This window comes from Pyrgilauda ruficollis, unplaced genomic scaffold (genome assembly GCF_017590135.1).
Source record: "Pyrgilauda ruficollis isolate IOZ18807 unplaced genomic scaffold, ASM1759013v1 scaffold29, whole genome shotgun sequence".
Taxonomy (NCBI): domain Eukaryota; kingdom Metazoa; phylum Chordata; class Aves; order Passeriformes; family Passeridae; genus Pyrgilauda; species Pyrgilauda ruficollis.
The window spans coordinates 1459530-1485904 of record NW_024524266.1 but is presented as its reverse complement, the minus strand read 5'-3'; the positions used below and the strand labels follow the sequence as shown (position 1 = coordinate 1485904).

The 26375-nt window shown below is 40.1% G+C and overlaps 1 protein-coding gene and 1 long non-coding RNA gene across 4 annotated transcripts in view; one reads left to right on the top strand and one right to left on the bottom strand.

The window, feature by feature from the left end:
- COL4A2 (collagen type IV alpha 2 chain) overlaps nucleotides 1–26375 on the top strand; it is a 139887-nt gene that overhangs the window by 10487 nt on the left and 103025 nt on the right. The gene's annotated exons all lie outside the window — the stretch shown is intronic.
- Nucleotides 18964–20434, bottom strand: LOC121356173. The gene is made up of 3 exons (XR_005955518.1): nucleotides 20379–20434; nucleotides 19732–19880; nucleotides 18964–19616 (listed from the first exon to the last, which is right to left on the bottom strand). It is a non-coding gene; the product is annotated as an uncharacterized LOC121356173 (long non-coding RNA).

Below are 26375 nucleotides of genomic sequence, written 5' to 3'. Positions count from 1 at the left end.
GGGAAAAATCCAGGGGGAAAAAATCCTCATTACCATTTTATAAACCTTTTTTCTCATTAATCCTTTGTGAATTTATGCCATCAAATTGAAATCCAAATATCTTATACCATCCATCCAATGCATGATTTGCCCAACACTGTTCTGATTATGTTTCTGTGTAAGAGGGGAAACTTTAAACTCTCCTTATTGTTACTTGCTCATAATAATTGTTTTTGTGTCTTCAAGGGGATAATAAAGTAGCCATTCTTCAAGAAAATGTTGCCTCTGCTTTTACAACTCTAATCTCTTGCTTGAGGTTTGTATTGTCCCTTGGGGACACAGTATCACATAGAGTCACAAGTGAGTAGATGGGTGATTAGTAAGGTAGCTTGAGGCTGTATCATAAATCACTTTGAAGACTGGGACTGTACTCTTGAATTTGACTGAGTAAGGAATCCTGTGAGCCCTACAGCAACGTGCTTGCATGATCCTGTGCTGCTTCATGCTTTGAACCAACTGGTCTGTTCTTTTTCCAAGGAAAAACATACAGCAGTTACTGTGAGCAAATCACAGGCAGCCACAAACATCATACTGGCATGTTGAGAGCTCTTTGTGTATAGAATCCAGTTTCCATACAGAGATAGATTCCATGAGGCTTGTCAGCTGCAGTGGAACTATACCATCTCAAATTAGGGATGATGTAATTTTTACTACTTCTTCAAGGTATTTAATTTTCATTCAGCGTGATTTCCATGTTAGTCATGTATCATTCACTGTCTTCAATAAAGTCAGTAACATGTGTAAACAAGGAGAGAGGAACTGAAGTACAGTCATCATGCGTTATAAATGAGGAGGAGACTGAGATCCGCCCTGGACACGTGTACTTAGACTTGAGGCTACTGATTAGGCTCTAAAAAGAAAGTTCCATTAAGACAAGGACACATAGCTTCATAGAATAGTGTAATTAATTTGGGGAGATTAAAGCTTATCCTCCTCAGAATAAAAAAAAAGGGGATATAAAAATGCACTTGCCAAGTAGTTTCATTACTTACCCTACAGACACAGTCCATGGAGAGATTACAGTGCTGTATGCAGTGCTGTGCAGAAACTCCACTAACCCATGTATGTACATAGAGAAAAACCAGGATTTTTTTATTTAACAGGGGGACAGGGACCATTCTAAAATTATTTGACTGTCATCCAGAGATCCCCCAGTGTTTGCAGCATTTCGGTAAACATAAATTTAGTCTTTTCTTTGAAGAAAGTCCTGTTCCTCAGTAGCTAAGAAGCCAGGCCTCGGACCATTTTTTGTCTTTTTGTGGTCAGATTGATCTGAAATTGTTTCAGCTGCAGAAATCTTGCTGTTTAATCTCAGAAATACTACTGTATCTTCCTGCTTCCAAGTTTGTCTACTGTCAAAAGTGGGTAGTTTTCCTAAGAAAGGACACGGGAAAATGAGGAATTAAAATAAAAGTGCAAGGTTGTTGCTTGCTGCTTTTTTTTTTTTTTTTTTTAACCCTCTTGGATAAAAGACTAAATCAGTTTTGCCACAGCTTCAAGAAATTTCCTTTTTTTCTGTCACCTCACAACCAAATTTTAGATAATTTTAGATAGTCTGGTTTGCCTTTGGCAGAGTCTTGTTAGTGGTGTCAGCTGTCCCAGCATCTTTCAAATGAGTAATGAACACAAAATCCGTGCTCCAGAGCACAAGCAGGAAAGACTTCTGACCTTTTGATCTGATGATCTGTTCCCAAAATCTCTGCATGTCCAAAAGCAGCAAGACAAATACCAGAGGACTTGGGGAGTTGAGGCTAGGGAAAGCTCCAGCATTTCACAAACAGAAGAAGGGAGCAGCTCTGTGAGGAGCCCAGCTGCAGCACAGAGCTGTCAACCAAGGCTGTGAGAGACCTGGAAATGGGGTTTGCTGTGAGCTCCTGTGGCTATCCTTCACGCATCAGACTGTCCATCAGCCTCCACAGCGGAGAGCTGCACAGACTCTCTTAAAAACTGTCAGCCTTCCAGTGCCTAAAGGAGGCCTAAAAGATGAAGACAGACTTTACCAGGATGTGTAGTGATAGGACAAAGGAGAATGGCTTTAAACTGAAAGAGATTAGGTATAGATTAGATATTAGGAAGAAATCCTTTACTGTGATGGTGATGAGGCACTTGAATAGGTTGACCAGAGCAGTTTTTGAAGTTCCCTTCCTAGAAGTCAACATGACCAGGCTGAATGAGTCAGGTTTGAGAAACCTGCCCCAGTGAAAGTGTCTGCTCATGGCAGGGATGTTGGAACTAGATGATTTTTAAGGTCCCTTACAACCCAAGCCATTCTGTGAAAACATAACCCCAAGGTGAGATCCATGGTTGACTAATTAGGGAGCATGAGCAAGCTAGGACTTGCCCCTGTCTGTCCCTACCTGTGGTGTTGGTCTTACTGCAGTCATGGTGCAGGTTAATCACAGAATCAGTGAAGCTGGAAAAGACCCCTGAGATCATCGAGTCCCACCTATGACTGAAAATCACCATGTCAACCAGACCATGGCACTGCGTGCCACATCCAGTCTTTCCTTAAACACCTCCCTGTGCAGCCCATTCCAATGTATCATCAACCTTTCTGTGAAGAGCTTCTTTCTAATGTCCAGCCTAATCTGCCCAGTATAAGACTGTGTCCTCTTGTCCTGTCACTGGCTCTCTGGAAGAAAAGATTGACCCCCACCTGGCTGCAGCCTCCTTTCAGGTGGTTGTAGAGACTGATGAGGTCCTTGCTGAGCCTTCTCTTCTCCAGGCCAGACAACACCAGGCTTGTGCTCCAGCCCCTTCACAGCCTTGTTGCCTTTCTCTGGATGCACTCCAGCCCCTCAAGGTTCTTCCTGAGTTGAGGAGCCCAGAATTGGACACAAGACTCAACGCATGGCCTCACCAGTGCTGAGTACAGCGGGTCAATGACTGCCCTGGTCCTGCTGGCCCCACTGAGACAGTGTGAGACAGGCCAGGCTGCCACTGGCCTGCTTGGCCACGTGGGGACACACCGGCTCATGTTCATCGGGCTGTTGACCATCACCCCCAGGTCCTTTTCCACTGGGCTGCTTTCCGATCACTCTGCCCCCAGTCTGTAGCTCTGTCCGGGGTTGTTGTGACCAAAGTGCAGGACCCAGCCCTTGTTGTTGGGCTAAGCCCATTGATCCAGTATGTCCAGATCCCTCTGCAGAGCCTTCCTACCCTCCAGTGGATCAACATTCCCACCCAACTTGGTGTTATCCTCAAATCTGCTATTTTGTGATTCATGTCCCAGTCTGCACCATGCAGAAGGTGTGTGTTGCCTGACCCAGCCCGGGGGAGAGGGAGCTCATTCTCCCTGTTGGTCTGTAAGCAGGTTAACCATTTTCTCCTCCTTAGCATTCAGTACACACATCCCTGCTGCGGTTGCGTTATATTAACTGTAATGTCTCTAGCTTTGAAAATAATGGAAAGAAATGTATCAGAGCGGCATTGCCACTACTACAGGATACTGAGTTGGCTATATCACTAATATGAGACTTACTTTCAGCAAGCTGTGTGTTTCTGCAGCAAGAACTTTCCGAATTAAGTCCTCTAGATTTTACAAATGCAGTGCGACTTTTGCTATTCAGGCCACACACAGAACCCAAGGTGGCTCACTTGAAACTCATTTTTTAAATCTCTCTGCTATATTGCTGTGCTGCATTAAACATGTCCCAAAAGGTCATATTTCCAAACAGTATATTGAGCATGATTTGTAAAGAATTAGTGGTGTAGGATCTCAGTATATAGTTGCATGAATTCTGTCTAGTTAAAAGGACATGTGACCAGTTGCTTTAAGTCTAAATAATTAAAGCTGAAAAACACAATACTTCCCCGGCTCCACAGTTTTTTAATAATTAACTACAGTGTTACGAGAGCCATTTCGTGCCACCAGCTTTTAAGCAGAACAGCATGATGTCTTCAACAGAAAATTCCAATTTTTGTGTGTGCTATCAAATTGTCTAAAGTTCTCAGTCAGGTTTTAAAGTGCAACATGTTTCTAGAAACCCTCTTTAAATCAATGGGTTTAAGCACACTTTGGGTCAGGCTCTAAGCATTTGACCTTTTCTGTTAGTTGCTGCAGGATGCAACAGAACACAATAGAATTGACTGGATTTAGTTTTCAGGGTAACAATTAATAGAAATTCTTCCAGTGTGTGCTGACAGTGAGGTTTCATGTTAATCGTTATTGAAATTCTACTTTTCAAGCCTCCCTCAGGTAATAATGAGTGACTTAACATCACGTACATCTTTTGGTTTTCCTGGTTTTGTAGCTGTATGTCCTATGTATGTCCTATCTTTCTGTCTGTGCTGATAAACATATTCCCTCCTTTAGGGAGGTTCAAGGTTTAATTTCTAAGAACCAGAAGTTGAAAATAGGGTCCTGGAAAAGTGAGTCAGAATACGTCACCAGACTGGTCACCTACATTTGTTACCAGCCAATGAAGTTATGTCTGGAGTAAAGTTATGCAAGCAGAGAGTGTCCTATGACACCCCTCCTACATTACACTTGTGTGAGACCTACAGCACTAGCTGTAAGTCTTTCATCTCTCATCTGCAGTCCTTGCCTATCATCAGCTGAAAGCACAGGCTCAGTTTGATAAAGAAAACTTGATTAATGTGGCATTTTGGTGTAAAGAAATACATGGAATATATAAAGCAAGACTGATATTTATGAGGTAGGCTGTGAGAATTTCCTGAGTTTAATTCATGTTTGAATTACAGCGCTAGTTTTGGAGAAGCATCCCGTCTGTATTTCTTGTGTTTTAAGTGCCAAAGAGCCTACCATAGCCCCTACTAAATTTTCCCAGTAGTTGATTACTCTTAAAATAAACACAGATTGATTTAACCACATTGATCTAGCTTTAAAATCAGTCTCTGAGCTTTTGTTTTACCTTTGCAAGGTGGATGAAAGAGCTCAATGTTACAAGTTTAGTAGTTTCATTATGTCATTATATAGGTACTATATATATATATAAATTAATATTGTTTTTAAGTCATAGCCAATTAAGGAAAAATAATATTTCCTTTGTCATTTCTTGCATACCTTCCATAAAACCCACAGACCAGGTTATCCTGTCACTGATGCTGTGCAATTCCCCTACGGATGGTTATTGGATTTTGCAGATATAACTGAAAGGAAAGTGTGGCCCTTTGTGTATGTTGGCAGGCAAAGAGCATCAGAAGCATTTTTGCCTTCGGGATAATTGCAAAATTGTTTCCTTTTTTTTTGTCATCCACCCATGATGCCATCTAATTTGATGTTCCTTGGCTGCTAGCTGTTAGCCTCATTAACCTTACTTGATAGAGTGTTCCAACATTTATGATTCTCATGTGAAAAATGATTCCTGACGGCTGGAATTTGTTTTTCTTTAATTTCTACCTTTGCCCTCTTGTCCTATTATGCATTACTAGGCTGAAAATAGTAACTTGAGATTGGTGTGCCTACTTCTTACAGTGTAATGAATTCCAGTTAATGCTCTGCTTTTTCTTTCTCTTAAGATTGTTGATTATTTGACCAACAATCCTACTTATTTTCACTTAGGTCTCTTATGTATTTAGTAATAATTCTTCTGTGAAAGGAAAGGAGGAAATTCAGGTGTGTATCATTTGTCACTTGGCCTATTTCCACAAATGTGATATTACCCTGATGTTAACTTTATTGTCTTACTTGGCATGTGGAGTAGAGCCAATGCAATATTCCTGTGGGCATCGAGACTTGACATTTGTGAGCTTAAAACTTCATCAGTCAATGCAATTTCACTCTGCAGAGTGGCAAAACCCCAATTCTTAAACCTAAGTACATTTCAGCTAGCTGTGATGATCATTGTCAAATTTGCAGTGGTGGAGAATGGGAATTTAATCCCCGTTCACAAGTAAAAGTGGGTTTTCCCCTTTTTGGGGTCATACAGAGACTCTTGTATACTTGCATTCTACACGGGTAGCAACAGGTCTTCCCATCCAGCACAGGGCATCATTAAAAGTAACATCACAAATGCAGATTATTTTTATTGCATTTTCTTTAAAATTCTGACATTATTAAAAGGTTGAATGTAGGTCTCTTAAGGGCTACTGATACAAATTAGGATTGGTCCATAATGCAGCATCCTTTCTTTATATGGATGTGGATTCATTTGAAATTCTGGGCAGTTTTGGGACATAGTGCATTGTATTCCAGGAAACCTGTAATATTATACAAGACTTATCAGAAAGGCTACCACACTGTTTCAATTAGCTTAGAGATTATGTTAAGTCCTTTAAGTTCAGCTGGTCTGGAGCTTGGTGGCTTTTTTCTTTTCTTTCTATTGTTTACTTTGTTGTTTCCTAATACAGGCTTCACAGGGTGAAGAGAGAAACAAGCTGTGACACTTGATACCTAGGAAAAAAAGGTCATTCCACTGACAAGAGAATTGTTTACAATTGTTTACAAACAATTCTCCCCAGTCAGACTTTTTAATTAAGTCTATAAAGGATGAATAGAAAGAGGAGATTGTATGTTACCTAACTGAGGTGTTAGGGATGAAATAATGCAAAGAAACACTCACGGTGTACTTAGAAATTGCAGCTGTTCTTGGCCTGAAAGGATGAAATTGTGGTTACCGTTCACTGGCGAGTATTATATTGTAAAGTTCATCCCTGGATACAAGTGCTTTTAGGGCTGTTTCCTCTTTTGAGTTTAAAATTTTCCAGTTCAAGAGTTTGTTTGATGGTCTCTGTCTGATAAGAATATCAGGCAACTTAGTATTCTCATCTTTGAAAATAGTTATTTCAGCATATATTGAAGCACACACCTTTGTCTGAACTCATGAGGAAGCACACAGTAAAGGCAGTTTTGGCTTTACTGGCTATTAAAAACCTATTCAAAAGTGTCCACCTTTTGGCTCAGGTCCTATTTTTTGTATAGAGAACGTATTTTCTCAAGGGTTATCTTGCCTTGGACAAAGTTGGTGGATTAATCAAACTGGAAGTTTGCCCTAACATATGTCATTCATCCTACATGGAAAAATAATCCCTTCTGTGAATTTCTTTAATTATATCCTAAAGACTCATAAAATTTACTTTAAAATTCTCCTTTTACAAAAAGAAATTAGGGGTTTTTGAGCAAATTAAAAAATACTGTGAAGATAGATAACTCCAAATGTCTTCTTTTGCAAAAATAACCAGAAGTTACAGTTTTGCTGGAAAGAAGGTTATACTACCAAAGTTAAGCATTTACTGAGTCAAGCATTCCAATGCCAGGTTCTTCTGGGAGGTATCCTAAGAAACAGAAGCCTTCCCTGAAGTACTATAAATTCAGCAATGATGAAATAATAATAGGATCTTCTGGAATCTCAATTTTAGAAAGTTATTTCACACTTAAGACAGTAAAATGCATCTTCTCAAGTAAATTGAGACTTTATCAGGCATGCATTTCTACCTCCTTGCATTTCTTTTCATGCTTCTGAATGCATGCCACACATCTATCACTCATTTTGCTAGCTGCTAATCCAAGAATTTCTCCACATTGTCAGGAAATAATAAACTCTATACCTGAAAATCTTCTTGCCTACTTGTTGATATAAATTGTTGACTTGATAAACTCATTAATGCAAGCTTTTCTCCTTCATAATGGTCCAAGTATTGAGGAGAGTAAATGTGCAATGTGACATGCTTCAGAGAAGTTGGGTTTCAGAAGGGCTTGGCTTCCCTTCACCCTGCCTTAGCTGGACAGGCTCTGCAGCAGGTCTAGGCTGGCCTTGGGGGAGTAGTACCTGCCAGGCACAGCTGAGCCTGTTGCATGGTGGATGGGTGTCTAGACAGGCACAGCAGGACCTGTTTCTCCTCTGGAGATGGCTCTGTCTCTTCCCTGGTTGCACAGTCAGCAATGGGTGTCAAACAGACCCTTCTGAGATGTTTCTGCAGCACGCCTCATCTTGCAGATGTCCATAGCCTCCTGTCATTTAGAAAACACTGCTGGCTTGTGCATGGTGACATGGGCTCAAAGCTTTGCCTCTGAGCATTATCCCCAGGCACTTATTCATGGCTCTGAGGCTGTTGTTTGTCATGACCCTGCCGGGCACAGCTTAGCTGTGTTTCATCGCAACCACATGTCCATAGCAAGAGGCGACTTCTGCCTTCTCAAATCCATCCTTGGGGTGAGCCCACGGGAGAAGACTGCTGCTAGCAGTGATCAGCATCTGCCACAGCCTCTGCTGAGGAAGCTTTGCCTGATGCCAGGGGACAGGAACATAGGGGTTCCCTAAGAGATATGACACCCCTGCTCTGCACTCCGCAGGGATCCAGGGTCAAGTGTAGGAGGGAGCATGCTTGCTGAAGTGAAGTGCACTGTGTGTTTGCTACCTGGCTCAGCACCCCAATCAGCAGGGAAGTGCCTCTGCACAAAGGAACACTTGGGAGGATAAATACAGTGTGGTTCTTTTAATAATTTTTAAGCTTGAGTGCATCTCAACACAGTGGGTTTTTGGTAAAGAAAGATCAGGAGACAGGAAGATGAAAGAAATCCAGTATATAAAAAAAAAAAAAAACAGTGAGAAAATGAATTATAAAAAAGCAGCAACAGAAGGAATAATAGTGCTTTGTTTATTCTTTCCCTTTTAGCTTTGTGGGCATATAATAGATTTCCACTTCTTGCTCCTACTTTCTATTTTCTCTACCACCCACAGTGTCCTTTCATTGCCTCTCCAAAGAGGCCCAAGAGTGCAGCCACCCTGCACAGACTAACCTGGACTCAAAGGGCAGCGTGATGTTGTAGCCTGAAGCCAGTTGCTATTTGTACAGCAACATGACATTGCAGGAAAAGAGTTCAGTCATGCTCAATTTTGCTTCTGGTATTGCAAAAGCAGTACATCAGTGATGGAGTTGTGCAGATTGGATGGAACTAATTATATTACGTTGTTCCATTAGAACTTGTAAGTGTTACATGCAGAAGAGCAGGCTTTTTTGACAAGACGTTGATTTGTATGAGGCTTCATGGAGCATTTATTTTTTATCCTTATGAGTTTAGCTCACCTTCTTTCATGAGAAAAACAAGAAAAGGAAATCTTTACCAAATTTCCTGTAGAATTTCCTCCCCCTTTCTTCAGGCATTTTCCTTTCTCAGCCTGGAAGAAACCAGCTGCACGGGTAGCATGAAATGTGCCAAGAACTCAATTTCATCTTTCTCCCAGACTGACTGTGTTCTCTGTGACTACCTTTAGTAGTTTAAGTAAGAAAAATCTTAGAATTGTTAAAGTAGGAAAAAACCTTTTAAGATCATCAAGTCCTACTGCCAGCTGAGCTCTATTACCATGTTCACCATTAAACCATTTCCTTCTCTGTAGGATGAAAGCTTTTCATCTTAAAGGTCTAAGGACTCCAGCCTTTCACTCTTAGTTGATGAGAGGCAATTCCTTTTCCCAGATATTGTATTTTCCAGATACACAGCAAGTGCTTCTAAAATCTGATACTGTAGACAGCTGAATAACTTATCAAGCTGAATTACTTATCAAGGCTTTTTATAGTTTGAAGGAATATGATGGAATACTCATGTTCACATAATTTGGTCCAATTTATTATCCTCAATCTTAGATTTTACTGAGACCACCAAAACACTGCTGACCAGGGCAGACAGTTATCATTTTTCTCATCACTAACGATGACAACTGGGTTCCTAGTGTCACAGCACTGTTACTTATTTTCCGTGATGGGGCTTCATCATGCTTTTAATGAACATCAGTTAAAAACAACCGCTAGACAAATTCCTTTGGAAAATTCCAATTACAACAAGCATAGAGATAAGAGATAAGTTTAAAGCTAGTTTGCATACTTCTGCTTAAGAAAAGGCAGCAGCACAGAAGTTAGTTTGTGACTATTTTTAGTGCAGTCAGAAGATTCAGAGTAGCTGTAAAATGATTTTTTTTAATGTGCTCCTTGAGATTTTAGGTTTACTAATCCTGTTTCCTGCAAGTCAACACATTTTTTTCTCCAGCTTAGTCTTGCTGTTACAGATACCTCATTTTTATGCTGCTTATAGCAATTGAATACTCAAAATGACCTGCTTTATTGTTATGGTCTTTCCACACACAAGAGTCAGGAATAACACCAATGAATCTTTTCCCTTCATGGGCTGACACAAGTGACAGAACTCCAGATGTGTAATACCAAAGCTCAGTCTGTGGACAGGCTCCTCTGGCCTCTACTTCCCGACTTGGGCTGCATCAAGGAGCCAAATGTTTGCAACTGTTGTTTTTCAGTCCATTTTCTTTTTTACTTCAGGTTCTCATGTGATTCTCAGGCCATATTTTATAAAACAGCCCTATGGCACACTGCTGGAAAGTGGTGCACGGGGACAAGCCAGAGACAGCAGCTTCCAGCTCAGCTCACCCAAGTCTCCCTGTGCACGTAGGAAAATCAGAAGCACCCGTTTCTGTTGCTGCCTGCTAGCATGGGTGCACTGCAAAGAAGCCTGTAGGATACCTGCAGCTCTGACTAAGGAGGCTGGAGCTAGGGCATTAGGGGAGTGAGTGTGTATAACAGGAAGATGAAAGAAGTGATTGCACAGCTTTGAATTCATGAATTCAAGCTCATCTGTAAATTCAAGGAATAGATACACCCATCAGTAAAGGCAAGCGTTGTTGTCATCATCAAGAAAGTCTGGGAACACCCCTATGTAATAATAATTCAACACTAAAGTTCAATTTCTTTCAGTTCAATAGCTCCTCTTTTTGTTTTTTTCTTACTTGGATGTAATTCAACTCCCTGTTTCTTAAATTGCTTTCTATCTACCCGCCAAGTTAGAGAGGCAAAAAAACAGGAAGAATGGAAGGAACCATTCTTCCCATTACTAAATTACAAAACCAAGTCCCAGAAACCTTTCTCCAATCTTTTTTTTTCCCTAATTTTTGAATACATTGCACTTACAGAGAAGACCTTTAGCTTTGCTATTTTTGAGAAATGGAAGAAAATGATGTTATGTCCCTACATACCCCTAGTGTTTACATTTATCAAGTAAAGAATGATAAATATGCTAACTCATTTTGTCATAACAAGATAAGTGGTAATGGTGCTGTTCTCTAGTCCAGGCAACCCACAATTATTTGATATTCAGCCACTCTGGAAAGTTCATTTTGCTGCCGGCTGTTCACCAAGGATCAGTCACAAAGATAACACAGGCTTGGGAGTTCTCAGGAATATTCTCTCTTTTGCAAATGAGTGAGTAAGTGAAGAATGTTTTTCTTTTCTGCATTGCTAGCCAAGAACTTTCTCCACATGCTTGTGGGACCTCTTGTTTTCCTCATGCAGTAGGTATCACCATGTTCCAAAGAAAGACATTTCATGCCAGGAGAAAAAATTTCAGTGCAGAAAAGGATTTTAATGAAACAAAACACAAGCCCTCCACAGAAAGTCTGTAACCTCGATGAGATCAGATAGCAAAGTGATACCAAAACTGCTTTTGATATTCCACTGATGCTTCTCCACTTTTGGCAGTCGATCTGATGCACAGACTGTGCTACAGCCATGCTTGGGAGACAGCTGGAACGACCTTGCTGGTCTTCATTGCCTGCAGCCTCGTCAGTCCAACCTGCAGCCTTATCAGATCTCCCCAGCAAAGCAGAGCTGGGCAAGCTCCCTGAGGCAGAGAAGTCTCAGTACAGGCGCCTTGAGTCTGTAAGGAGGCATGGATAAGAAAGTTGCTTGACCTTTCCACCACTACTATTTTCCTGAAGGTGTGGGCAACTTCTAATCTAAAAGAAAAGAAGCCACATTTCAAAGATATTTAATAAATTTAATGGAAAAGTATCTTAAAAACAAATTTTTCCTACTCAGAAAGAAGAGATTAGTAACTCAAGTGATCTATCATTTTCATATTGAAGATTTCCACACTTCATATTTACATAGAAAGTATGTTGCAGTCATATAAATTTTTCTGACTGTATAGATCTAAAGCACAGTCAAAGCTGGGAAAAACCGAAGTTTACAGTTTTGTTTGTATACAAAAAAATCAGAAATTAACATCAGGTTAAGTAAACTTTCCCAGCTTTGCTTATATATGTTTTGATTATTGTTGTTGCTGTCTCCTACCTCAAACAATTAATTTTTAAATTTTTTGAGTCCAAGGATTCGAAAAATATGAAAGCAGAAAGCATATAAATGCACTTATAGGCACTATATTGAACTTTCAGCTTACAAATTACTAGAAGAATTGTAATGACCTATTAAAAGCCAGAAAAATAGAAGTGTTTGGTAGTACTGATCTTGACCAGTTCCTCAGTTTGCAGCAAGGGATATTTAGGTGGGGTGGACATCTGCCTTGCAGCAGGCACGTACAAAGGATGTTTGTATTTGTCCTGAGCTTTGGGATCGAATCATGCCACAAAACACATGCTGCAGGGGCTGTGCTATGGAAATAGAGTTTCTTTAGAGTGAAACAAAGTGACTGACATACTAACACAGTTTCAACACTACAAATTAGTACTAATTAATGCTTTGGGAGCTGTTGTAGAAATATGGGCAAGGAGGATGCTTTAATGAAGGGTGGGTATAGGCTGGAGACATGGGGTGAGATGCATTGGTTTGTGGGGATCAGTAACAGTTTGGCTTATGCTCTCTTCAACTCCTGTGGCAAGTCAAGCAGTCTTTGCCCAGTTTTTTGAAAACTGTCAAAGTAGCATCCTTACTTCAGCCAGGTCTGCAGTCCAGCCATCAGTGGATCACATATACGCATTTTGCTGGCAAAAGCCTCTATTATACATAAAGCTAGAAAGATAAAGCCTGTGCTGTTCCTGGTTTGTATTTCTTGCATAGAGGCATCACTGGCAGCAGTGATGTGACAGGGTGATTGCAATAGCAGCCTTTCCTGGCTGAGCTGTCCAGGTGATAAATGACACTTCAACACATCCACTGTGTACAAGATAGCTGTGCTTCTGGATTTGATACCTACTTGTATGCATTGACTCTTTAGAGGTCTGTATTATCTTTGAGCTGAGATCATTCAGGAAGACAGATGTCTAACCCAACAGGGAATTCAACGTGAGGGAAGCCTCTCTGGCAAGAAGCAGTATAGGTCAGAATCAATTTTAGCTTTGCTTACAAAAGAAAAACAGCCCATCCTGCAGAACCAAACAAACTGCACCAGTTTGAGCCTCCACCCAGAAATCTGGCAATCTAAATTACGCTCTCTTATTGAGCAGTACTTCCCTCCTCAGGAACAATGAATCAAACAAAATAAATAAATCTTTACACTTCCCTGTTCTTTCCACCTCCCAATTAATCATACGTCATTTTGGAAAACCTAAGCATTCCACAGCAGGAGGCAAAGCTGCCATCACAGAGCGTGTTCGCAGCGTCATATCGACCTCCAGGAACAGGGGTGGGGGCTGTGGTCGCTTCCCGTTCCCAGCCCAGAGGAGCGGGGAGCCCAAGCCTCGCAGGGCGAGCGGCCGGAGCTGCTCCGCCCCGGCTCCCCGCGCCTGTCCGGCCGTGCCGGGCTGCACCGCGGCCCCTGCCACCATCCTGCTGCTGCTGCTGCTGCTGCTGCTGCTGCTGCTGCTGCTACTGCTGCTGGTGCTGCTGCTAGTGCTGCTGCTGGTGCTGGTGGTGGTGGTGGTGCGGGAGCGGTGCCTGCTGCGCCCGCCGCCCCTTCCTGCCCGCTCCCTTCCCCGGCTCGCAGCCCCGCCGCGCTTCTGGCGCTTTACAGAAGGTGCAGCGGTGCGGGGATCCACGCAGAGCCCCAGCCACGCAGAACGGACTGACCGAACTAAGTGGGTTTTTTTCTTTCCTAGGGGAATAAAAGAAAAGAAGAAATAATCTCCTAGGAATCTTTTTCCTCACATAGACACATGTTTTCCACTTCTTGGGACAAGAACAATTTATCGGGACCATTATTTACCCCAGGATACCTACCCTTATAGGCACTATATTGAACTTCCAGCCTACCAATTCTAGAAGAATTGTAATGAGCTATTAAAAACCTACCTACCCAATTCTTTGCAAATATGTTTTGGCATACCATTTTCTACACTCTTTAACTTAATGGGTTTTAACAGAAAGGTCCAAAATGCTAGGAAATAAATGTTCAATTAAACCTGATAAAGCTTGTCCATTGTTCCCTTTCATCACTAGCATATGCTAAGAGATGATGTTTCTCTTCTAGGCTATGGAGAAGATTTCTTGTCCATAGAAGTCCTTGAGAAAGAGCTGCTTTTCAGATAATCTGCTTTCTTTGGAGAAAGTGATTGATTTTGTCCCAGCTCCTGTTGTTGCATGAGCAGTTTTGAGTTCTGACATGCCTGGTTAGCATTTCCATGATAGGAGATTCTAAAGTTACTGGGTTTTGAGTTCTTATGCTATGCTCTCAGCTTTACACAAGATCTAGGGGTGAGGAATTACCACCAAACAGATCGAGTTTCTAGCCTGAAAGCAAGTTATGAAATTACTGCAGATGGCCTGCCAGTACAGGATTTCTGGTACTGTTTCACAGAGCATCAAATAGTCTCAATAAGTTTCAGATAAGTACTCTGCATTTTGGATGCTTATCTTTAACTCCTGATCTTTTGAAATTTGCCCCAATGCATTTCAAGTCTGTGTCCTTTAAACAGATCTTCTTCTAAATGAGATGATTAACATTTCTTTGTGTCTTTTCAGTGAATCCATGTGTTCATTTATGGTCCCGAAGGAAGACTAAATTAACCCTGCTGCCATTTCTTGATTACCAAATGACATTGTTTATACTAGATTTAGCTGTAAATCCCTACTTTCAGGGGCAATGTGTCCCAGAATAGCGCAAAAAGGATGTTTTTCTGTCTATATTTGAGGCATGAATAACATTAGAGAGAGCCATCTTTCCTTTAGAATCTCAGAGGATAAGAAGTTGGCAGACTGGAATAATGTAAAGGTATTTCTTTAAATGTCTTTTCAAAAGGGTAAAGGATAGCAGATCAAAAATATTTTCTTTAAAATGGGAGGTTCTGTAGCTCTTCATTACCTACAGCATTCTCAACCCCACCACCACCAACCATCCCACCCTTTTTCTGGTAGTTCCCTCCAGTGCTCTGAAACCTGGAGGTCTCTCTTTTCTATGACTTCCTTCCTTCAAATTCTGCCTTCACATTTCAGTGATGTAAAACAGCCAAGATAAGAAATAGCTGTCTCTTCCCAGGAGGAGGCTGACGGATGTGCAATTCAGAAGAACAATTCCGTTTTTCCTACTGTGTTCCTAGGATGGGGGGTGGTGAGGAGTGGGGGAAGTGAGAAGTTAACCTCACTTTTGCCAGCTATGCCACCTATTACCAGAAAAATAGACACATCAAAGTATGCTGTGTCTCTGTGTACACTGCTCTCTTCCTGAAAGAATAGAATAGTTAAAAAAAGATATATGGAACGGTGGTGGCTAATAACTTGTATGCTTAGTCAAAATACAAAAACAAATAATTGTTTGTGTAATGTATCCTCTTTAAGCGTTTAGCATAAACTGTTGTCTTCAGTCATGTTTCATCTAGGTCCCTTGTTGCTAGAAAGAGATGACTGGAGAGTTAGACTGTTACCACAGTCTAATAGTTACATTTGTTGTGGTTTTTTACAAAGAAAAGCATACTGGGCTTTGGGACTGTAAGAGTTAAAGAAGTATATTCGTGTGGAGGTTGAGGGGTTTGTTATTGTGAGATTTTAAGAGTAGCTTTTTACATGATTTTTGTATTATTGATGTGGCTTAATGAGGAAAACACAAGAAATCATGTTTTCTTACTTACCTAAATATAATAAAATAAAACAGCAGAAGCAGAAAAAACTTACTTGCCTTGGGATCTTAATTCACATTGTTGCAGGAATTCACAGGCAAGAACATCACACTTTATGATGGTAAGGAAGTTCTTCAGTAAGCAAGAAGAGGCTGGGTTTCCATGATTAAGGGATACAGTTGGATTTAGTGGCACAACAGAGTTGAGGCCAACTGGCTATTTGCAGTGGGAGATTTTTTGGGGATGAATAAGAAAAAGCAAGGCATTGAAATGTCACAAGAATTTCTGAGAAATGTGTTACTATAGATACCCTTTATCTTTCTCGTAAATAGGAGAAGAGAAATCCATACAGGGTCTTAATTACTACCATATTAAGATCTTCAAAGACCCTTTTGTCATGCCCGTATTTTTAGTATCTTGCCTTGCTGCATCAGTGGTGACCTAGACTCAAAATCTGGCTTGTGTGTAATAAAGAAGCACAGGAGCACCAACAGGAACAAGCAGTCTCCTAAGATACTAAAGCCAGTGTTCTGTGTAGCAGTGGGCAGCAGGAATCACTAATGCCACGAAATAAGATGTAATGTTAGTGTGACTGTAGCCTACTTTAGGGAGTTAACCAAATGATCTGGTGACCTAAGTGTTGTACAGAGGGAAGGAAAGAGCATGTGAATGCTTAAGGAAGGTAATGGGCAGCAGTCACAAAAGTCTAGGGAAACTGAAATATTATATTATGCTTCAATTGTCAGAATGGCAGAATAAATGTTTGTTAGTGGACGTTGTGTGAATGGTGTAACACCCTGAGAACTGTAGAGAAATGGTTCAACTCTGCTAAAAGATTGTACTTGAGCAGCATCAATAAAACTGAAACCAAGTTAGCAACTTATCTGGGATCTCCTGAGAAGCTTTTGGCTGAGTGGAACCCAATTCATCAGGAAAAACAGAAGAGTAAAGACAAGAAACCAGAAGAAAAGCTATTATATTTCACAGCTGAAAAATTATTTACACTTGTATGTGCGTAAGTACACACTAAGGAAATAGAGTGGATGAGGTTTGGAGGGTTTGGAGTAAATGCCCCCAAGACTGGTTTTATCAGCTTTCCAATTCAGTAAAACAGATCCCAGGATCTGATGACTAGAGAAAAACTCTCCTTACCTTTCAAGATACAAAAGGGAAGAGACTACAAATTAAGTAGTATAAACAGAGAATGGGAATTTTCTGTGGACTATTGCTCAGCTTGTTAGATGGAGAAATGAAGTTCTAGTTATGCAACTTGCAGGTACCAAACAGAACTTAGCCCCTCAAGTGCTTGGTGAGATTCATCTCTGTGAACAACAGATGTTGCTGACAAAGTGTGACCAGACTCAGAACCTCATTACTGATCCAGCATGTGTCACTACTGTTGCCATTTCATGAAGAAGACCTGTCTTTCAAAAATCAACTGGAATAATTTCTTAGACATTGGAAAAATAGAACAGAAGGAAGGATCTAGTGAAGAGGTAGCAATGAAACTGTTTTACCAGGCTTTCAGCAGGTGAAGCATTGAGTTTATAAATGTAAATGGTGAGAGATTGATTCTTCCAGGAGGGGATAGGTGGTAGAGTCCTTCTAGAAGCTTAATGCATTTGAGATCTATTCTGGTCACAAAATATAGTGTAGATATTGACTTTTCCATGATCACAGAAAAGAAAGACAAGACAAATATGTGATTTTTCTTTACCTTCTGATGCCTGAAAATGAAGCTGTGGTTTTTGTGGTACAGCAAAGGGTCCCTGGAGAACAGTCTTCATGGTGGTTGAGCCGTACGTATAGTAATGATTCACTAGAGGCTTGATTCCTCAATCTGCATGGGGAGAACTGTTTTCCTCTTCTTGCTTTGAAGTTTAGCAGGGTCTTGCATCTGATGTCAGAGGAAAGTCACTGGGTTTTTTTGTTTCAGTAGAGAGGCCAGACCAGTGCCATAATAAGACGGTACCTACTCAAGAGACCAGCAGTCTCATTACTGGTCTTTAATGTGAAGATCTGTTATGGACAGAGGCATGAGATACAATCTATGAAGTTTCAAGGAGGCAAGCAAGGACACAGAGCTTGGATTCATTGTTGTTGTTGTTGTTCTGTTGAACATGAACATTGCAGCCCCAGGTTATTTCCACACCATTGGTGATAAAGATTTTTTTTTAAATCCATTATGTTGAGCTGGCATCACCTATGAGGAGTTTCACAGAAAGCTGCTTATAGCAAAGCTGTATACATACATCCAGTCTTCTGGTTGCCTCTGGATTTCAAACTCAAGGCTATTCTTCCTGGGTTAGGTGGTGCGTACACCCCATACAGAAACATGTTCTGTATAAAGCATCAATTACCATTTCTAAGACCTTTGAACTTGATGAACACTCTGGGATTTGTTCCACCTCTTCTAAGAATCAAGCTCATATCATGAGTCAAGATGATATCACTGCATTCAGTAAGCTATAAATGTGTTACTTTTTTCTTGTCTATTTTGTACTCTTTACTGCCAAGACATGAGCATTTCTGAGTTTTGTAGATCTGTTTGCAAAATAGCATGCATGTCTTGAAAAAGGATGTGAAAGAGAAGCCAAATGACATCCCTTAAGTCAGCTTAAATCTCGATATTTGGTTGTTTATAATCTCAGTATGCTAGTTGTTTGTACTGTGATAAGAGGATTTTTGGTGTGGAGGCTGAGCGACAAGGCTTATTGCAGCAATGCAGACAGTGTTTGTCTCTTGGTTAGGGAAGTGCACCGGAAGGCAGGAAGATCTGGGTCCTAGACCATGCTGAACCAGTGACTCATCAAACTCTGGGAAAGTGCATTTGACCCAGTTCTGCAACATTGCAGAAATCAGCTCAGCTGCCAAACTGAACCAGAGCATGCTTTAAGTCACAAGTGAGTGGTAATATGGGAAAGATGAACCCTTTTTTTCATTGAGTAAATAAATGTAATTTCCATATTACCATATCCTGAGCCAATATTTCACAGTATAGCTGTGGTAATGTTCTTGTATAGTCAAGGGGATATTTTGAAGGAAGTGAAACCTCCCCTGTTCCCCCCTTCAAAAAAACAAAAACCAAACAAAACCAATAAAACAAACAAACCTTCCCACTATTCCCATTAAAATAATGTGGAAACAGATACGCAGGATGAAGAAATATCCAAAGAATAAGCTGTCATTTATTTTTTTATGATGCAGAGTAACAATTCAGCCATTCCAGATTTCTGATTTTGTGATATACAGATACAAACACATTATATTGAGATATAGATTTTGACCCCTAACTAGGAACATAACTAAAAGAGTTTGACAGAAGAAAGGGAGATATCATGTGAGTTTTCTGAGCAAATGTTTTAAGATATTTTGCTACTCAAAAGTAAATAGATGAGAAAAGAGATTATCAGTGATAGTTGACTACCAGTTTTTATATCCACAAGAGGCACATTGGTCTTTCTGAATGCATTCTTCTGTTAGATTACCTTCCTTAACCTGACTGCAAATAGAAAAACTTTCACAGATGTCTGCATATAGTCCTGATATGTCATATCCTCTTCTGTGGCTTCTTTATTTGCTAAACCTGTACCCAAGGCTTTTACCAGGGGCAGCACTGATCACCTTGGAGCAGAGGCAGTAAAGCTCAGGGAGGAGGTTAAGTTTCGCAATAAAAAGTGGAAAGTAAAATGGGTCAATAAGAAAGCTAGTTCTCATGGGCTTTTTCTTGACTGAAATAGAAAGGAAATGGTGGGTGAAGCATCTGACCAAGCAGTTAGCAGTAAACACTTCCATCATCAAATGCAGTTCTTTTTCCAGTTTGCAAATCTCTTGCCCATTCTTCTTACTTTTAAGGAAATACCAGTCCAGTCCCAAGAAGCAGTTCTGAAAAATTGCATAGCAAATTTCCACATTTAATATTTCCACTACAGTCATTTGTCTAACAGCCAACCCTGAAAATTGAGCCAGGGCTGTAAATGTTAAACTGGAGTGGACTTACCCATCAGCATGTATGATAAATGCAGTGTCAGCCAATCTGTGCCATCACTGATAAACCTGTGCAAATCCATTCCTTCCAAATCATGCTGTCAGGGATAGTTCCGTAATTCCACTTCATGGTAGATATTTCTAATTGCAATTTATATAATTCTGCAGGAAGAATTTAAATTCAGCTTTCATTCTTTATTATATCTGATTCTGCAGGCACAAGAAGATTTTAAAAGGCCATTGAAAACCATTGCCAACTTCATCCCTCCCAAGTGAAAAAAGAACTCCCAGAATCTCTTAAGTATTCACTTCAGAACCAGATCAGCATGTCTGAACCATGTCTGAACCATGACTGTAAACAGAACAACGTCTGTAAACAGTTATCAGGGGAAAACAAAGTTAACAAATTCAATTGATAAAAGCAGTTCAGACACAATCAAACGTTTTTAAGTAATTACAGAAGACATGAAACAGGAAAAAATCCCAGTGGTTATGCTCACATTTTGGAAAGCCCTGGCACTATTGCACTGCACTGAAGAAAGTACAGATGCTGCAGCCATGCAAACAACTGTACAGCTGGTTTCTGTCAGTCCCCTCCCCACGAGCAGAGCTAATGCAATTGCACTGCTGCTGGTTCAAAAGTAAAAAAATCTTTCTTACATTGGCTGGCTGGTTTGTTCTTAGTGTAATAGGCACAGATGAGTATTTCTCAGAAATACTGGTTGCCTATCTGAAGTATGATTAGCAACCTTTAAGGTTTACCAGTCAAAAAGAATAATATGTTCTTAAGTTTCCTGAGTCTGCCAATTTACGTAGGTGAGTAAACTAGACAGGTCAAATAACTGGCGTGGTTTATAAATAGACTAAAAAAAAATCTCCATATATAGACTAGTATCCAGACTTTCTATTGTTTCAAGCAAATGATATCATTATTTGGATGTCTTTCCAAAACTGAAAATGACTAGACTTCGGAAACCAGAAGTAGTTAAATATAGAAATTGCTACTTTAATGAGTGAATGCTGTGTTTCATTATTATGCTACTAGTATGTGAACAAATGTCTTTCTGTTCTTAGGGATGGGAAAGGAGGTTTTATTCTAGTAATATAAGATATTGCACAAAAGCTAAATTCAGATTAAGGGTTGATAGTGTCTTTGACTTCATTCCTTTATGGAAAATATTCCAGTGTAACTGCACATATCAAAATAACACTGTCCACTAGCTTGCACCTTGCATAAGCCTTGGGCAGATCAAATACAAAATGCACAGTGGTTTGCATAAATAAAATATTAGAATAAAAATTCAAAATTAAAAGAGAAACAATCTGTGCTTTTCAGTGTCCCTAACAAGTGATTACGTCTACTTTGGCAAGTCACAATAAAATCACAGAATTAAGTCAAAGGACTTTTTTCATTGCTGATAACTAGAAAACACTTCTGACTTCTGTAATACTGTATTTGAAATGACTTAAGTAGCTTTTGTGGAGATGCATTTAATTTCTAGGGGTGGGGTATTGAGAACAAGGACTCATGTTAAGATGTCCCAGCACTCTTAGCTTAAGACCACCATCCTTTTAGATGAGGAATGTCATATTGAATGTTAGATGAGAGTCTGCTGTCTCATAAGAAAAGATAATAGCATCTCTAAAAGTATGGCTTTACAAAGACGGGATCAAGTTTAACAGGATGCCAAATTTTAACTTATCAATACAGATTTTACTCTAGCTACTGCTGCATCCTTTACCTTTCTCTCAGATTTAGCTAAAAAATCCTATTTGAACAAAGAGCGAGGTGACATGAAGTCACCTAAATTTAGGCATCTACATATTCAGGAGGTGTCTGAGTTCTCATTATAATCAAGGAGGCCAATGGGCTTGCATTAACTAATAGTAATAATTAATGTAGGTATCTTTGCTTAGCTTTATTAATACATTTCCATCTTCAAAATCTTACTAGGTTCATACCTGTGGGGTATTTTTTTTCTGCAGGCAAACCCAATTCTGGCCTTGGTAAAACAGAGCAACACTTTTATTCTGTTTTTGCAAACATTGTGGGCTGTAGGTATCACTTTATGGCTGCTTAATATCAGTCCCTTTGTGAGATGTAAGAGACATTTTTAACCGTCGCGCACTCTTCAAAGAGCTTCATTTTCCTACAGTATCACCTGCCTCCTGCTACCATATATTCAAGCCTTAGTTGATGACTAAGGCAAAGTTTGTAATTTCTTTAGGCAGGTTCAAATAGACAAGTGCCAGATTATGTTTTTCTTCTTTTTCTGGATGCAGTTTTGTTCCAGAAAAAGCCTTTTGCATCTTATCCCTCCTTCATTAGCTCCTGAAAGCTGAGCACTTTCATGCAGAGACCTGGGGCAGCCTTTTAGGATTCCCTTTCCCATGGCATTACAGAATCTTCAAAAATAAGCAGGAGTGCTATATTTTTCTATAGAAGTGACTTTTAAAAATTTTTTAGCATTTTAAAGTGTTTTAACTGGGTTCTTCTATCTTACATTCCTCTTTTGTAGCATAACGTATAATCACCTTGTGACGAAAAAGAAGGAAAAATATGCTGAATTCAACTTCATTACCTTGATGAGGCTTCCATTCTCAGACTTCTTGACAGAAAACTGAGTCACAACATACGCTGCTTGCTTCAAAGTGTGCTGTTTGTAAACAAACTCATGTTGGACAACTAGACAAGAACACTGGAGAGTTATTCAAATATCTGTGCTTTATATGTAGGCAGCTTTTAAGCATTTCTCTTTGCCTGGCCTCTTAAAGACCTTTTTCTTTTTTTTTTTTTTTTTTCTTTAATGCCTACTATATCACAGCTGCACTTTCTGGATTTCATCTGGTTTTCTGGGTAAATATGTGTTTGGATGAAAGCCACAAAATTAGAAATGGTATTATGGAAATGTGATGGATAAGTTCACACTGTATCATATCTGGCTTCTGCCATTGTTCCAAGGCAGTGTCTCCAGATGGCAACAAGAGAACTTTATAATGTAAAGGGGGACAGTAAATAGTACCTCAAATAAAGTGAACTTGTGGAGCTGTGAAGTTTCACTTTGAAATGAAACTATGCAGCCTTCAAATCAAGGCTGCATGCCAGGAGGTTCATATAATCAAGAGTCACAAGCAAGTCCATAAGAGGAAAGTCTTTTATAGCTTCCTTTCTGAGAGATACAGAATTCATATTTCCCATCTCTGGTTCCAACATACTTGATGATACACCCTTGAGGAGGCAAGTTTCTGTCTGTTGGGGTCTTCTCAGCATTGGAGACTTAAAATTCGTGTCCTTCCTTTCCTCACCCCAGACAACAAGCAAAGGCATCTCAGTCCCTGGGAGCAGTAGTGCTTTTGGGTACTTCTTTGTTGACATTCCCATGCCCATCAGGATTCAAGAGCTAAAGCAAGCTGCTTGCTTTCTTGGCAACCTGCTTCCCAGTTTTCTTGATACACTGCATGAGAGGCAGAGGGCATGTGAAGCTTCACACCAGTTTATAATAAATAATTGATTACCACAAGTACAGCTCTTCACATTGCATTGGGAAGACTCCATAGGCAGTAGTTTAGTTAGGAGACCAGGCAGTAATTAGGAGACCAGCTCTCTTCATACAGCTGGTGGGAAGTATCTGTGTTCTTCCTGGGACCAGTTGCCTCCTCCAGAGTTTTTTCATTGAAGGATATGTAAATACATGGCTCCCCCTACTTTTGGTGGGAAGTGTAAACATTCATTTTACTGCGTGACCTCAAGATTTTGAGGTCACACACTAAAAATTATTCTAGTTGCCATGCATCCAGTCTGGAGAAGGTTCTGGCTCTCATTCAAATATGAAAGAAAGAATTAGTTCTTAGTGAAATAATTCTCAGAACAGTTGGAGAGAGGATCCACACCCACATCTTTTCCTTCCTCTCTGTGCCAGTTATCTCTCCCTTTCCCTGGACAATTAAGGTCTTCACAGTGGTCTTACTGTCCCATGCACTAGAGGAACTGTTAGCAGTAGGTTTCAGATGGCTGATTGCATCTTTGACATTGTAGCTCTGAGGAGAGACCAAGCCTGTTCCTGGGCAATCCAGGCCTTCTCCGCTGACAGCATTCTCAATACTTATTTTGAGTGATTGTTTATACATATTTCTAGAGAAACAAGTTTGGTAGCAGGCAACAAATGTTTCCAGCTCTTAAAGAAGTAAAATGTTTGGTTTGAGCAAAGACAACTGTGCTGTCACATTTGAATCTGATGAAGTTCTTCTCTATCTGGTGATGATCAGCAGCAGGAGTACTCTGTCATACTCCTACTTTATTTTTTTCTTCTTTCTTTTGAAGGAAGCAAAAAAATAATGTTTCGAAGTCAGGACTGTATAAACCGAATTTGAAATTAATGTCCGTATCAACAGCTGAAGGTCAAATGTGAAAGCAGAGGTTCGGACTGGAGGTGTGGCCTGGTCTGGTCTCCCTGGCACTGACACAGAGGCTGACTCTCAGGCATGCCAGGAATTCCCTCGGGACTTCCAGGCTGAAGCCTCACTTGAAGCATCTGAATGTGCTGCTCCAGTGTGCTGCTCATTGCCCCACTGCAGAGGCATGCACTGTCAGCACCCCCAGCCCTAGTTCTGTGCTTCAGCAAGCTCCTAAAACTTCTAAAACACGCCTTGGTGAAATTTGGGTTAAGAGAATGGGGCTTGTCAGCACAGAGGTTAATGCACAACTACAACGTGCAAAACGTTATCAAAGAAGATGTCGGTGTATGGAGTCTTTGATTCCAAGTTGCAATATTTTCATTATAATTTCCGTAATTATTTTTTGAGCTGTATGTAAGGAAATGGCTTATATTTCCTGGTCTTTCTGTACTCACAGAACTGTACTTTGAGGTCTGTCTCTGGTTGCTTTTGTTCTTTGTTAGAGTACCAGCCCTTGAAGTGGAGGTACTTGAATGGGCACGCAGAAATGACAGCTACCCAAATGTGGCCAAGATTAGCATCAAATAAATCATTGGTGTGTGGAAAAGTTTAAAGAAAAGTGCATCTATATTTCTTGTTTTTTAAGAGCTTGGCTGAAAGAAACTGTATTTAAGTTGTCTATTTTTGGCTGGATGTGTAAATACAGAAATAATATTGTTTGGAGACAAAAAAAAAATGATGAGAAAGCAAGAGGGCAGAAAAATTTTTGTGTTGGGGCACCCACATTGTATGCTTGCTATACATAAAAATAAGAAGTATTTACACTAGGCAAATATGCAAGCTTTACAAACATAGGTGGCACTTACTTACATGTTTTCTCTTGCTTTTGTTTGAGCAGTGTTCGTGTTCCTTGAACATGATGAATATATTCATGCTAGCACAGTGGCTGGGTAAGCCAGCTCTGGAGATGCTTAGCTTTGAACAGTGTGAACCTGAGCAGTGTTAGATGTAACTAAAGATTTGCTGATTAAAGAAAACACCTCTAAGAACCAAGTATTTCTTTATTTAGCAAAGTAACATATCACTGTTGTTATTAGTAATAATTCACAACTACATCACTGCAAGAAACAGTGAATTACAATTCTATGTCTTCTTGTTATTATTATTTGTACAAAATGACTGTAAAAAAATCTGATAAATTACACAAAAAGGCTATTAAGTTGTAATTCTACTGCCTTTGCTCTTGAAGTTGGTATTCAGGAGTAAGCCTGTCCTTCCTTACAAGTTTATCTCTTCTTACCCACCTTCCCACAGGGACATACATGCCTGGTCAAGACACCTGTGGTCTCTCCCCGTGGGGGCTCCCAGTGGGCTTGTGCTCACAAGTCAACATCACTGCTGCCTGCCGATGTCCCTGCCCTTGCTCTTAGTACATTCTCACTACTTTCATTCTTCATTTAATTTGATGCCCTCTTGATCTTTTTTTTTTTTATTTTCCAAGTTTTTATCCCCGTTGCATCACCATTTCCCTGCCTATACTCCTCCCAAATAAACAACCTGCTCTTAATTTCTTTTCCCTCATTGGTCCCATTTTTTACACTCAAAAGTTATTTTTTCTGACACTATTACCTAGGCAATATTTTCTCTAATATGGCATTACCATTACAGTTGTGGGAATGAGACAGCCTTGCCTCCAAGGGCTGCGTTTTGATCCTGTGGGTCTCATTGGGAACATTAATGTTACACATTTCTGGACAGAATTACCATACTTTACTCTTGATTCTCCAATCTAATTCTAATTAAGCAGCACCTCACCTTATGCACAGAAAGCTTGCACACCAGTGCAATGGTGTAGCTCATTTTGTGTTCACATATGTCTGCTCTTAAATAATATTCTTCACACTCAGTGTTCCCATCAAAGGGTGGACACTTAGCACAGGATTCATCTCATGTGAAGCTGGACATCTGCTCTGTAGACATGTCTCAACCAGTTACCTTATTCTACATCTCTAATCTCCTTACCCTTCTATGATGAGATTTAGCTCTGGTGTCTGAAATAGATCTGATGAGAGTCTCTGGGTGATCTAAAACAGCAGCCAGCCAGATGTTGTGCCTATATTGCATGAATCTTAAATTAGATCTTATAAATCCCATTTCTAGATTCTGCCTAAACTCTGGACTTCTTAGAGATTAATGGGATAATATATCATCCAAAACATGAGAATGACTTGGAACTGAAAGGCTTCTCAGCAGACACATTCA